This window comes from Crocodylus siamensis, chromosome 8 (assembly GCF_052110815.1).
Source record: "Crocodylus siamensis isolate JL-2025a chromosome 8, ASM5211081v1, whole genome shotgun sequence".
Classification (NCBI taxonomy): domain Eukaryota; kingdom Metazoa; phylum Chordata; order Crocodylia; family Crocodylidae; genus Crocodylus; species Crocodylus siamensis.
Window position 1 is genome coordinate 66,533,067 of NC_143402.1, and position 11,801 is coordinate 66,544,867.

The window sequence follows — 11,801 nt, forward strand, 5'->3', positions numbered from 1 at the left end:
TGTGAGAGGAGACTGTGAGGGACCTGGACCTCTTCAGCCTCTGCATGAGAAGGCTGAGAGGTGATCTTGTGGCCACCTAAAAATCCATTAGGGGGACACAGCAGGGATCGGAGATGCTCTGTTCACCAGGGCGCCTCTTGGGGTAACGAGGAACAACGGGCACAGATTGACAGAGAGCAGATTTAAGCTAGACATCAGGAAAAACTTCTTCACAGTAAGGGTGGCCAAAATTCGGAATGGGCTCCCAAGGGAGGTAGTACTCTCCCCTACCTTGGGGGTCTTCAAGAGAAGGCTGGATAGGCATTTGGCTGGGGTCATCTGACCCCAACGCTCTTTCCTGCCTATGCAGGGGGTTGGACTTGATGATTTGTTGAGATCCCTTCCAACCCTAGCATCTATGAATCTTGTGTGCCAGTGGGCTGGTGTTCTGATGAAGGGGATCTACAAGTTAAAAACACCCATGGCGAAAATTTCTAATGGAGAAATGGATGCCACAGCCAAGTTCACCACTTTTAACTGGTGGAAGAGGTTGGGATTCTTTTCCCATCATGAAATTCAGGCCTCCCTTTGGTATTGAATTGAATTGCCCTCGACAGAACTAAAATGTGTGTTAAGTTTTGAGGAAACCTTGCTTTACCGGCTGAAACACTGCTTTGCACATACTAAATGGTTCCTATCCTTCATGCAAAGGTCACAGCGTTATGCTCTTCAAGTTACTCTGTCTATATTCTGCCTGTTTTCACTAGGCCACTTAACTCCCTTGGGTCCAGTAAATAAAGCTAATGATGAAGCCAGCCATGTTTGTCAGTGCTTGCTTTCCAATCTTCTTCTACGGACCCCATCACTATAGTAACTGAGTACCTCACGTTAATTAATTCAGCCAGTGAGATGAAGTATTATTCCTGTTTACAGCTGGCGAACACAAGTTCAGAGTAGCTGCACTTGCACGGGAGGTTGTAGGAGGTGTGGAATTTGCAGTCAGATCTCAAGTTCCAGACCAGTCACAAAGTGGTCATTTCTCCCCATCTCCCTGGGTTCAGATCTTTGTGTCCTAGGTGACTGAGCACAGAGTGGAAAGGTCAGCGCAGGGAAAGGAGGCCAGGATTGTGTGACTATAATTCAATGGAATATGTTGCAAAATAGGCACCAAACCAGTGGAAAATCTCCCTTCCCATGTCCGCTCTTGTTGCTAGTTTCTCAGAGCTTCTGTCTGAGGACAGCCAAGGGAAGTTAAAGTGCGGTAATCTCCTTACCACCATCTTGAAGTCGGGGAAGGACGTGTCTCCTGCGCTTCTGATGCTCACATTTGTGGTGAGATATTTGCACTTGTCTTTGACAATTTAATTTTTGTGCTTGTTCGGATTCTTGATCTTGTCCAAGATTCTTCAGCCCTGATCAAAAGGGTATCCTACCACACGGTGACAGGAGCAGGCTCGGAAAAATCCTTGGTGTATTTGTCCTCCGTGGATCCTGTAACATTAAAGGTAAGAGGGAGGTTTTAAGGTTGCCCAAGCCAGAAGAGAGGAGCATATTTGGTAGCTCCATCACATGGTGCAGGCTGATCAGGGAGCCAGCATAAAGGACAAGCAGTAAATATTTCTCTCCATAAAATAAATCACGCCCAGAGACTTTATAAATTGCTTACACTATGCATTTCTTCTTGAGAGGGTGTGCAGTCCACATTACAGGATGACTTATTTCATTGGCATCTTGAACAAGGAATGGCTTTTGCTTGTGTATATTTGAGTAACCAAGGACTAAGTATCCTTCTTGAACGCCTGCTGGGCCTCCATGTAAGTCGGTGTAATCCTGCTGGTTTTGCTGGAAGCTGATGTTGCTTAGGCGCTGAAGGGTGGGTTATATTACTTCATCATTTTCAGCTGGAAAATACCACAGCTAGGACCTGACTTTCAGAGGTTTAGAAGTCGGTGGGTTGAATCAACAACAGCCATCAACGAGACGGCAGTCTCTACCCTGGCCTCAACAGTTCAGGGAGGGAAACGAGTTTAAGAATCAGTGGATCCAAAATTAGCGGTCACTTCTGGAAACGTGGCTCCCCATAACTTGTCTAAGGTTTTGCATTGAATCAGCAACAGAACAGAGGCTAGAGCCGGCTTCTGTGCCTGGGTGTCCCCAGACCGCGCCATCAGAGCTACACCCTGTTGTGGTGTCTGTCTCGGGTGGGAAGCCTCATTCTAGTAACAGGCAGGCTTTTATCTAAAAGCAAAGACCCAATCGTACCTGTGTAAGCTGTCTCTTCGTGGTGGCGCAGATGGAGGGATTCCCCAAAGGAAACCAGACTGGAAGTGAGATGCCCGGGGAGTCGTCGGGTTCTTATTCAGCTTCTGTAAATGTGCTTGCCGACGTCGTAACTAGGAACGGGCAAAGCCTCCTCGTTTGCACTCTCCACAAAAGCAGCATCTGCATCTACCGATACACGGCCATTATTCTAAGTGGCCCATTAGATTTCTCCTTTTATGGACAGCTGCTTCTGGGAGTCTCACTTCCTGGCCTTTCTTTACCTTACACGGACAGTCCCACGCAACTGTTCACAGAGGGACGGAAACACCTGGCACCTGCGTCTGTGCGTGGTGATGTTACCAGGCCGTTCACCTGCATTGTGTATAGGCTCCCACATGTGTGTTCCCCTGGTTTGTTCAGTTGCTGAATTTCTTCCCCCATCTGTTCATCGCAATTTTTGCAGGCACCTTCTCAAAGGATTGTGAAGATTTAAATGTTCGAGCAGCTGGGCTGCAGATACCACTGTGAAGCCTCGTTGACTTCCAGTGGTTCTTTCATTTCACCACCTTAAGTGGTGGGCTCGGTCTGTGCAGGTAGGTGTTGAAAAGGTTTAAACCAGGGGTGTCCAAACTTTTTGAATGTGGGGCCGGATCATGAACTTCTTATCACCCGGTGGGCCGGCGAGCCATATTCAAAGACCTCACAGGAAGCGGTATCACATCACCCCCCCCCCCCAAACGAAAGTACAGTGTTTACTTCTCGTTGCAGCACCTCGGGCCTCAGAAAGCGGCTTGGTGGTCTGCACAAGCCTGGTTTAAACAGAGTAGTGATTACTGCTGATAATCCATGCTTCACTAACACCAAGGAGATCCCAAGGCATTTGACAAACGGGGCCGCAGCCTCCGTTCCTTGCAGATGCAAAGCTCCCATGGATTTCTCTGAATGCTTCTGCTGGCAAGGAATGCAGTACGAGGAGCTATTTGTGTACTGCGGCCCAAGAATACATCCATCTCTGATGCAGGATGGTGGTAGCCACCCAGCCCTCTACAATGCAGGGAGGAGAATTAGGGGTAGAAAGTCCAGGGCAATACTTTTCTCTGGGGAAAGATACAGAAGGATCTTTAATGCTTCAGTGGAGCAGAAGGGCCCTGCACCTAGCACTATTCAACTTGGCTGTGCCTCAAGGCTGAGATTTCAAAGCCGTCTTGGGTGTTTGGATGCCCAGGTCCCATTTGGTTTGTTTCAGCGGGACCAGCTGTAGTCTGGAAAGCTTTACTCTGTGTGCACAGTGGAGGAAAATGGATCGGGCTTACGTCGGGCTAAATTGGCATGTGCTGAGCTACAGCTATTCTGAACTTGATCACTTCTGGTCGAAGTGAATGCCAGGAGGCCGTGGAATCATCACGTCTTTCCCACCCCTGGAGTTTCCATTCCTCTTAGAGATGTGTAACACTTTGCCAAAGCAGGAGGAAGAGGAGTTTTGCTACTAAGCACGTTGTTCCTACTCTAGGCTAAGTTTAGGGCTCTGGTCTCAAGGGTTTTGTGTTGGCATCTACAACTGAACAACCTGACAACTCATTTTCTTTTTTCAACGACATAAATTTTTAATTTTTTTTTAAGCAATCTGATTATGATCAGCATGATGTAATGAGTTCTCTAACCCCTTGTCCTTGTAGCTGTGGGGAAGGTTGCATTTCCTACAAGCTGTGTAATGGGTTATTAAGCATTACAACTGCACCTACAGTGCAATAATGAATAACAATAGTAAATAGAACTGTAACACCCAGCTGCTCCAGTTGCTCTGCACTATTGAAAGGTTTATATCTTTGTGCCAGTGTGGTAATATATGAGTGATAGATCCTTGTGGGTTTTCTCAAGGCAGAGGTGAGGCTCAAATGATGGAGCTGTCCTTTTATTTGTGGATGGATCCTGCATTCCCCTATGCCGCATGCTCTCTCACAGTGGTTCTGTCAACATTTTTGGACCAGGACCCGTTTATAAATATTGAAGGCAAGCCCTGACCCTGTGCCCCTCACTCCCGACCTGCTGCCCCCTGTCCCCAGGCCCCAACCCCTCAGTGTGTGGGGTGAGGGAGGACTGGGGACTCTCAAGCAGACCCTGGCAGTCTGAAACTCTGCCACACTGCAAGGGAAAAGCCATGGTTTCCCATGTTTCTCTTTTTAAAAAAGAATCCATTTTTAAAGTTTGTTGATCCCTTTTTAAAGTTTGTTTGTGCCCTTTTCATATATTCTTGTGTCCCACTTTTGGGTCACAACCCACGGGTTGAAAAACACTGCTCTACCAGGCTCCCAGAGAGCAAGCTGAATTTTGACAGTGACAGCTGTTCTTAGGAGGTCTTCTGGGTTTACAAGAAATGAGGCTGGACCATGTGTAGGAAGTATTAGAATGGCGTTTAATTTGGAGGCATGTCGATGTGAAATGAGAGTTGATGAAATGCACAAGGGATGATGGTGAGGCCCAGCAAGCTACTATGCTCTTGAGTAGCTGGCTGTGAAACAAGGTTTGTAAATAGGGTAAGTGTGTGTGTATGCACATGTGTGTAGGGAAGGCTGTTTGGTTGTCTCTGCACTCTGCCTGTTTGTTCACCCATGGCAGAGGCAGGATCTTCCCTACTGTAAGCCCATGTTCCTCCTTTCCCAGGGGGGTGGCACCTGCTGACTCTGCCAATAAAGTTATTGGAGCTGAGTTGAAGTCCTGACCGTGTTCAAAGGGTGCACGATTCCTACCTAAGGTCAAAAAATTTAAGTGGTGGTATAACGGGGGATAGTCCAGGGAACAGGTGAGAACGAAGCAGGACTCCTGAGGTGAGGCCATATCTTTTCATGGACTGACTTGATCATTGGCAGAGGGGTTGGACAAGCTTTTGGTAAGGCAGATCCCAGTCTTTAACCAAAGACTCTTTGGAGAAGATTAGAGCCTTGAAGAACTGCTGGAGCACTGGTGCCCAGCATGGGGGCCTGTCCACCAAGAAATCTGTTGGCAATTTCCTTCCTTAACATCTTTCTCCCTCATGCCTCAGGCACATTTCAGGGACAAGAAGCACCAGCACATACCTTGCATTCATTGCTGGATGAGGCAGAGATGAATGAAAAGGTCAAAAGTGCGGTAAGGTCATGCGGGACTTGCAGGTAAGCTGAGTCTTGGACACCCATGTCCAGGGCCATGCTTCTAGTTCCTGGCAGTACTCCTGAGCCTCAGTCTCTCGCACACCACAGCTGGAGGGGCTGCCCAGTCCTGAAAAGCTCTTTGTGTTTCTAACTGCAGGGCACTCTGGGGTGCGCCGTTAGGGGGAGAGTGCTGATGTACTAGGTCGTACCCAGGTGTGGATATGCACTCCGCAGCTGGATCAGAGTTTGAACTGGGGCTGGAGAAGCATGTTCTCTCCTCGACTCCAGCTCTGCCTCTACAGCTGTGTTTCTCAATGGGCCTCGTGACTGGTAAGGAAGTCACAGTGTCTCTGTCATCTGAAGGGACACGCTGAGTTCTGAGTGGGCCGGGTGACCTGACAACAGGGGTGCCTTCCCCCCTGGGACGTACAAAGAGAGAAACAGAACCTGAATAGATGCATGTAACAAAGCTGCTTTCATTGCAGGTACAGCTGGGATGTCAAAGCACCCACTTGAGACTGTGCCATTCCCTGCCCTACTAGTAAATACATTAGTGCTGGGGACCCTCTGTTCCCTGGGCACAAAGGCAGGAACACCCACAAGGATGAGTTCATTAATTGACCTGACCAGGCCTGGCTGCAGCCAGTCAGTTCCCAGGAGCCTGCGTGGTTCCTACGTACCTCTGTACCAAGCGAATGATAATGTAAGACTCGGCAGCTGATTCCCTCGGGGTTGGACCCAATTCAGACCTAGCGCATGGGGTGCTGCGTTCTGATCAGCGGCAATGTCACTGAAGCAGAAGGAGCTGCAGTCCCTTTTGACCTCACCTGCCTCTGTGCTTGTCTTCGCAAGGTCTCCCTGTGCCCTCTGATTAGTATTTTAGCTTCTCTGTTTATTCCGGAGAGCTGAGTACTGGCATCTGTCTTGCTAAGCAGAGCTCTTCGGCCAGTTATTTTTTGGCCACCCTCCTGTCTGTGATACTGTTGTTTTGCCCTGCTTTTGTTAGGCTGCATCTGCTTGATGTCCCTATAAGAAGTGGGGCTCTTTTGACGTGTGGTCTCTGTGAAGCACCTTGTAGACCCCTGGGTTAAGCTCTGTGGTGCTGGTGGTAGGAACTTGTGCTGCTATGCAGGCATGGTCTGGGTTGTGGGGGCAGGAAGGGTGGGATGGAGAGCTTGCATGATTAGCCAAGCTCAACTTCTCTCTCCATGATTGCCTCATACTGCAAAGAAAGAGCCAAGGAAAGGAGAGCAAGAGAACCGCTTGCTCTGACATCTAGGGCACCTATACACATGCAGCGAGGCTGCTCCAACGTGCTGTAATTACAACATGTCAGAGCAGACTTGATTAAGTGAGTCTGCTGGAGTGTGGCAATTACTGCGCTCCAGTAGGCTCCACCGTCATGTTTGATACGCTTTACTTAAAGCACCCCCACTGCCATTTTTCAGCGTGGGGATGCTGATGCGTGAGATGCTCTGAGAGCCGCTCTAATTAAAGCACCCCCCTACCCCCACTACCACCACCACTCCTGGAGCACATGTATAAATGCCCTATGAGCCCAAATAATGGGTTGGTTAATCTGGACCTGACCATCATGAATCTCAGGGGGGGGAAAAAATGTTTTGCAGTAGCCTCAGAGATGATCTTCAATGAGGTGAAATGGATTTATGGCCAATTTGGTTTTTCTGATTTAAAAAAAGGCAGGACTGACTGCACTAAGAGAAGAAGGCCATGTGGTTTTTAAGGCTTATTTTTTTTTAAGTTTCAGAAACTGTTACATCTGCTCTTTCCTGCAGGACTTCTGGGGTGGGCAGCATCAAAGGGAAAGTAAGCGCTGAGCATATCTAAAAGCTTGCGTGTCCTAAAGCACTGTCTAATCCATTGACTTGTAGCACTCTGCATCATGTCTGATGGACTCTTATGGTGATATCAGGGGCCATGGCCATTCAGGTTGGGGGTACTAGACTGGTGGATGACCACGTGGCCTCCAGCTTCTAGGATAAGGCCCATGGACAAGGGGCAAGACTGCCCTGAAGACCAAAACGAGAGGTGCAGTGTCCCTCCCTAGTGAGCAGCTGGAAGAACAGGTGGGTTGTGTATATCTTATTCTGTGTTTTTGTCCTGGCCTTTCACCATGTGATTTGCACCATACCAGCTTCCCACAGGCCTGTTGGGGCAAATTCCAGGGTGCGTAAAGACAGGGTGTAAATTCCAACTTGCTCAGGCAAGGTAAATACCGTAGCATAGGCTTCTTCTCAGTTACTGAGATTAAACAACTTCAAGCCCTGATCCTATCAGCAGGGCTAGAGGGGAGTGAGAGAGAGAGAGTTGTTCTAGTTTCTGTGCTCTGATACCATGAGGATGGGCAGCAAGTACAAAAACCTCAGGAAGACAGAAGGTTGTTGATGGCAAGTGATGCCTTGTCCCACGGAAGGAGCCGTCTTCCAGACACCAAAGCCATTAAACACAAAGCAGGGGACTGTAGTTACTGTACATAGTATATATGTGTTTGTGATGGGAGAAATGGCCTCTCCATAATCCTTGCTGTTATAAAATCCTCCCTGAAGGTTATCTAGCAAATAACCTTGCTTCCCCGCCTTCCCCTTCAGCCCGTTTCACTTGGGCTTTGTTTAGCTGTGAGGGGAAAATGTGCTGCAGATGGATTAGATTCCTAAAAGCCCTCCGACAGCTGAAGTGTACATTGATATGGCACCAGCAGTGCCTCTCTGTTCAAAGCTTACCCTTCTTTGGGGCTGGAGCAGGAGAGGCAGAGGGAGATGCGCCCGACTGTTGCAGATGGACCCGGTCGCTCAGGCCTGATCAAACATTGCTCAGTGTAATTGCATCAGAAGTTCTTGGGCTTTTAAGGTAAGGAATGTCTTTTCCATGCACTAAAGCATGCTAATGAGCGGTGGTCATTGAATCCAGCCTTGTCAGCGATCCAGGCTGGGAGCAAGGTAACTTGCAGGCGTTGGATTTCACAAGAAATGATTTCCACCTCCCCCCGCCCCAAGTGATCTATACCTGATAAGTTCTTTAGTGCCAGCGGCAGCATAAATACGGCAACTGGAAGCCAGCCAGCTTGAAAAAACTCAGCAGAGAAATGTACCAGGAATGGCATGGACAAACAGGACCCGAAATCTGAATTTGACCTTTTCTTGCCTTCCTTTGCTTACAAGAAGTTGTTTGCTCTGCATAGCGCAGCGTTCCCTGGTTTACTTTCAGTAACTGGTTTTCCTTTTGCTTAATCAGACAAGCTTGTGACACACAGGAAAGGCCAAGCCGTGCCCTGGTAGACTTTTTTTAACCAGTAAACCTCTTGGGATAACATAGGATAGAACCAATGAAAATTGTGTTGGTCATAATTGGGATTTTCTTGATACCAGAGTCCAACTTTTCCCTGCCCTATCTTACAAGGGGTCTTGATGGACCAGAAGAGAGTCCATAAGATGTCTCCTGATTCAAATCAAGTCTGATAATAACTAACCGTTATTACTGACTGATGACTGTCCTGTGGCCTGTGAGAGATGAGTTGGGTTTTTTATTTAAAGTCTCCGTGTCCTAAACCAATCGTGCCATGTGCTACAACCCTTTGAGACAGGCAGAACTCTTCCGCTGACTCCCTGTGACAGCCAAGACTAGGTGAGTCCTACCATCCGTAACCCCAGAACAAAAGGATGTTGGGATCTGAGACAAAGGGACCTTGGGACATGGATGGAGCAGTCCCGGAAAAAAGACCTATGCAGAGGCAAGCACAAGAAACGGCTTGCACTGAGGTTTGTTTTGCTGCTTGTATTCAAGTTTATCATGTGGGATTAGGGGACTGACACCAAGGGTCTCTAAAGGTGACCTCCCCAGGTGTTATCCCCCATTGACAAATATGATCTCACAAACCACTTGTTCATGTAGTTATAGAATCATAGAAAATTAGGGCTGGAAGGGACCTCAGGAGGCCATCTAGTCCAACCCCCTGCTCAAAGCAGGATTAGCCCCAACTAAATCATTCCAGCCAAGGTTTTGTTGAGCCGGGCCTTAAAAACCTCCAGAGGGTGGAGATTACACCACCTCTCTAGGTAACCCATGCCAGTGCTTCATCACCCTCCTAGTGAGAGAAGTTTTTCCTAATATCCAACCTCAACTTCCCTTGCTGAAACTTGAGCCCAGTGCTCCTTGTTCTGTCATCTGCCACCCCTGAGAACAGTCCCGCTCCATCCTCCTTCAACCCCTTCCCCGTCAGGTGACTGAAGGCTGCTATCAAATCCCCTCTCAGCCTTTTCTTCTCTAGACTAAATAAGCCTAGTTCCTTCAACCTCTCCTCATAAGTCATGTGCCCCAGTCCCCAAACCATTTCCATTGCCCTCTGCTGGACTCACTCCAACTTGTAGTGGGGGGCCCAAAAATGGACACGGTTCTCAGGTGTGGCCTCACCAGTGCTGAATAGAGGGGAATACTCACTTCCCTTGATCTGCTGGCAATGCTTCTACTAATGCAGCCCACTATGCCGTTAGCCTTCTCAGCAACGAGAGCACACTGCTGACCCATATCCAGCTTATTGTCCACTGCAATCCCCAGGTCCTTTTCTGCAGAGCTGCTACATAGCCAGTCAGTCCCCGGCCTGTCCTGGTGCATAGGATTCTTCCATCCTAAGTGCAGGACTTTGAATTTGTCTTTGTTGAACCTTATGAGATTTCTTTTGGCCCAGTCCTCCAATTTGTCTAGGTCTCTCTGAATCCTAGCCCTACCCTCTAGTGTCTCTGTTACTCCCCACCCCGGCTTGGTGTCATCTGCAAACTTGCTGAGGGTGCAATCCATCCTATCTTCCAGATCCTTAATAAGATATTGAACAAAAGCGGCCCCAGGAATGACCCCTGGGGCACTCCGCTTGATACCGGCTGCCAACTAGACCTAGAGCCGTTGATCACTACCCGTTGATCCCAACAATCCAGCCAGCTTTCTATCCACCTTACAATGCATTCATCTGACCCATACTTTGTTAACTTGCTTGCAAGAATACTGTGGGGACTGTATCAAAAGCCTTGCTGAAGTCAAGGTATATCACATCTACTGCTTTTCCCGCATCCACAGAGCTAGTTATCTTGTCATTAGAAGGCAATCGGGTTGGTTAGGCATTACTTACCCTTGGTGGATTCATGATGACTATTCCTGATCACTTCCTTTTCCTCCAAGTGCTTAGGAGGATTCCTTGAGGACCTACTCCACGATTTTTACAGGGACTGAGGTGAAGCTGACTGGTCTGTAGTTCTCTGGATTCTCCTTCTTTCTGTTCTTAAAGATGGGCACTATATTTTCCCTTTTCCAATTGTCCAGGAATTCCAACCCATTGCCACAAGCTTTCAAAGATAATGGCCAGCGGCTCTGCAATCACATCAGCCAACTCCCTCAGTACCCTTGGATGCATTGCATCCAGCCCCATGGACTTGTATATGTCCAGCCTTTCTACATAGTCCCAAACCTGTTTTTTCACAATTGAGGACCGCTCACCTTTTTCCGCAAACTGTGCATGCTGGTGCAATAATCTGGGAGCTGACCTCGCCTGTGAAGACCAAAGTAACAACTTGGTTGCTTCCCCCATTCAGTAAGGGACCCACATTTTCCCTGACCTTCGTCTTGTTGCTAACATACTTGCAGAGACCCTTCTTGTTGCCCTTCACATCCCTTACTAGCTGCAACTCCAGTTGTGCTTTGGCCTTCCTGATTTCATCCCTGCATGCCCGAGCAATACTCTTATACTCTTTCCTAGTCTTCTGTCCAAGCTTCCACTTCTTGTAAGCTTCTTTTTTGTATTTAAGCTCACCAAAAAGTTATCTGCTAAGCCAAGCTGGTCACCTGCCATATTTACTATTCTTCCTGCACATCAGGATGGTTTGTTCCTGCGCCCTCAGTAAGGTTTCTTTAAAATACAACCAGCTCTCTGGGACTCCTTTTCCCCTCAGACTGGCTTCCTGGGGGATCCTGCCCATCAGGTCCCTGAGGGAGTCAAAATCTGCTTTTCTGAAGTCCAGGACCCTTGCTCTGCTGCTCTCCTTTCTTCCCTTCCCTGGGATCCTATCATCTCATGGTCACTGCTGCACAAGTTGCCGTCCACTTCTAAATCCCCCACCTGTTTGTGCGCAGCAGGTCACAAAGAGCACAGTCCCTACTTGTTCTCTCCAACACGTGCACCAGGAAGTTGTCTCCAATGCTCTCCGAAAACTTCCTAGATTGCCTGTGCACTGCTGTATTGCCCTCCCAACACGTGCCAGGATGATTGAAGTCCCCATGAGAACCAAGGCCTGAGATATGGAAACTTCCATCAGCTGTCTGAAAAAAGGCTCATCTACCTCATCCTCCTCATCCAGTGGTCTACAGCAGACACCAACTGTGACAGCACCCTTGTTGCTCTCCCCTCTGAACCTAGCCCAGATACTTTCA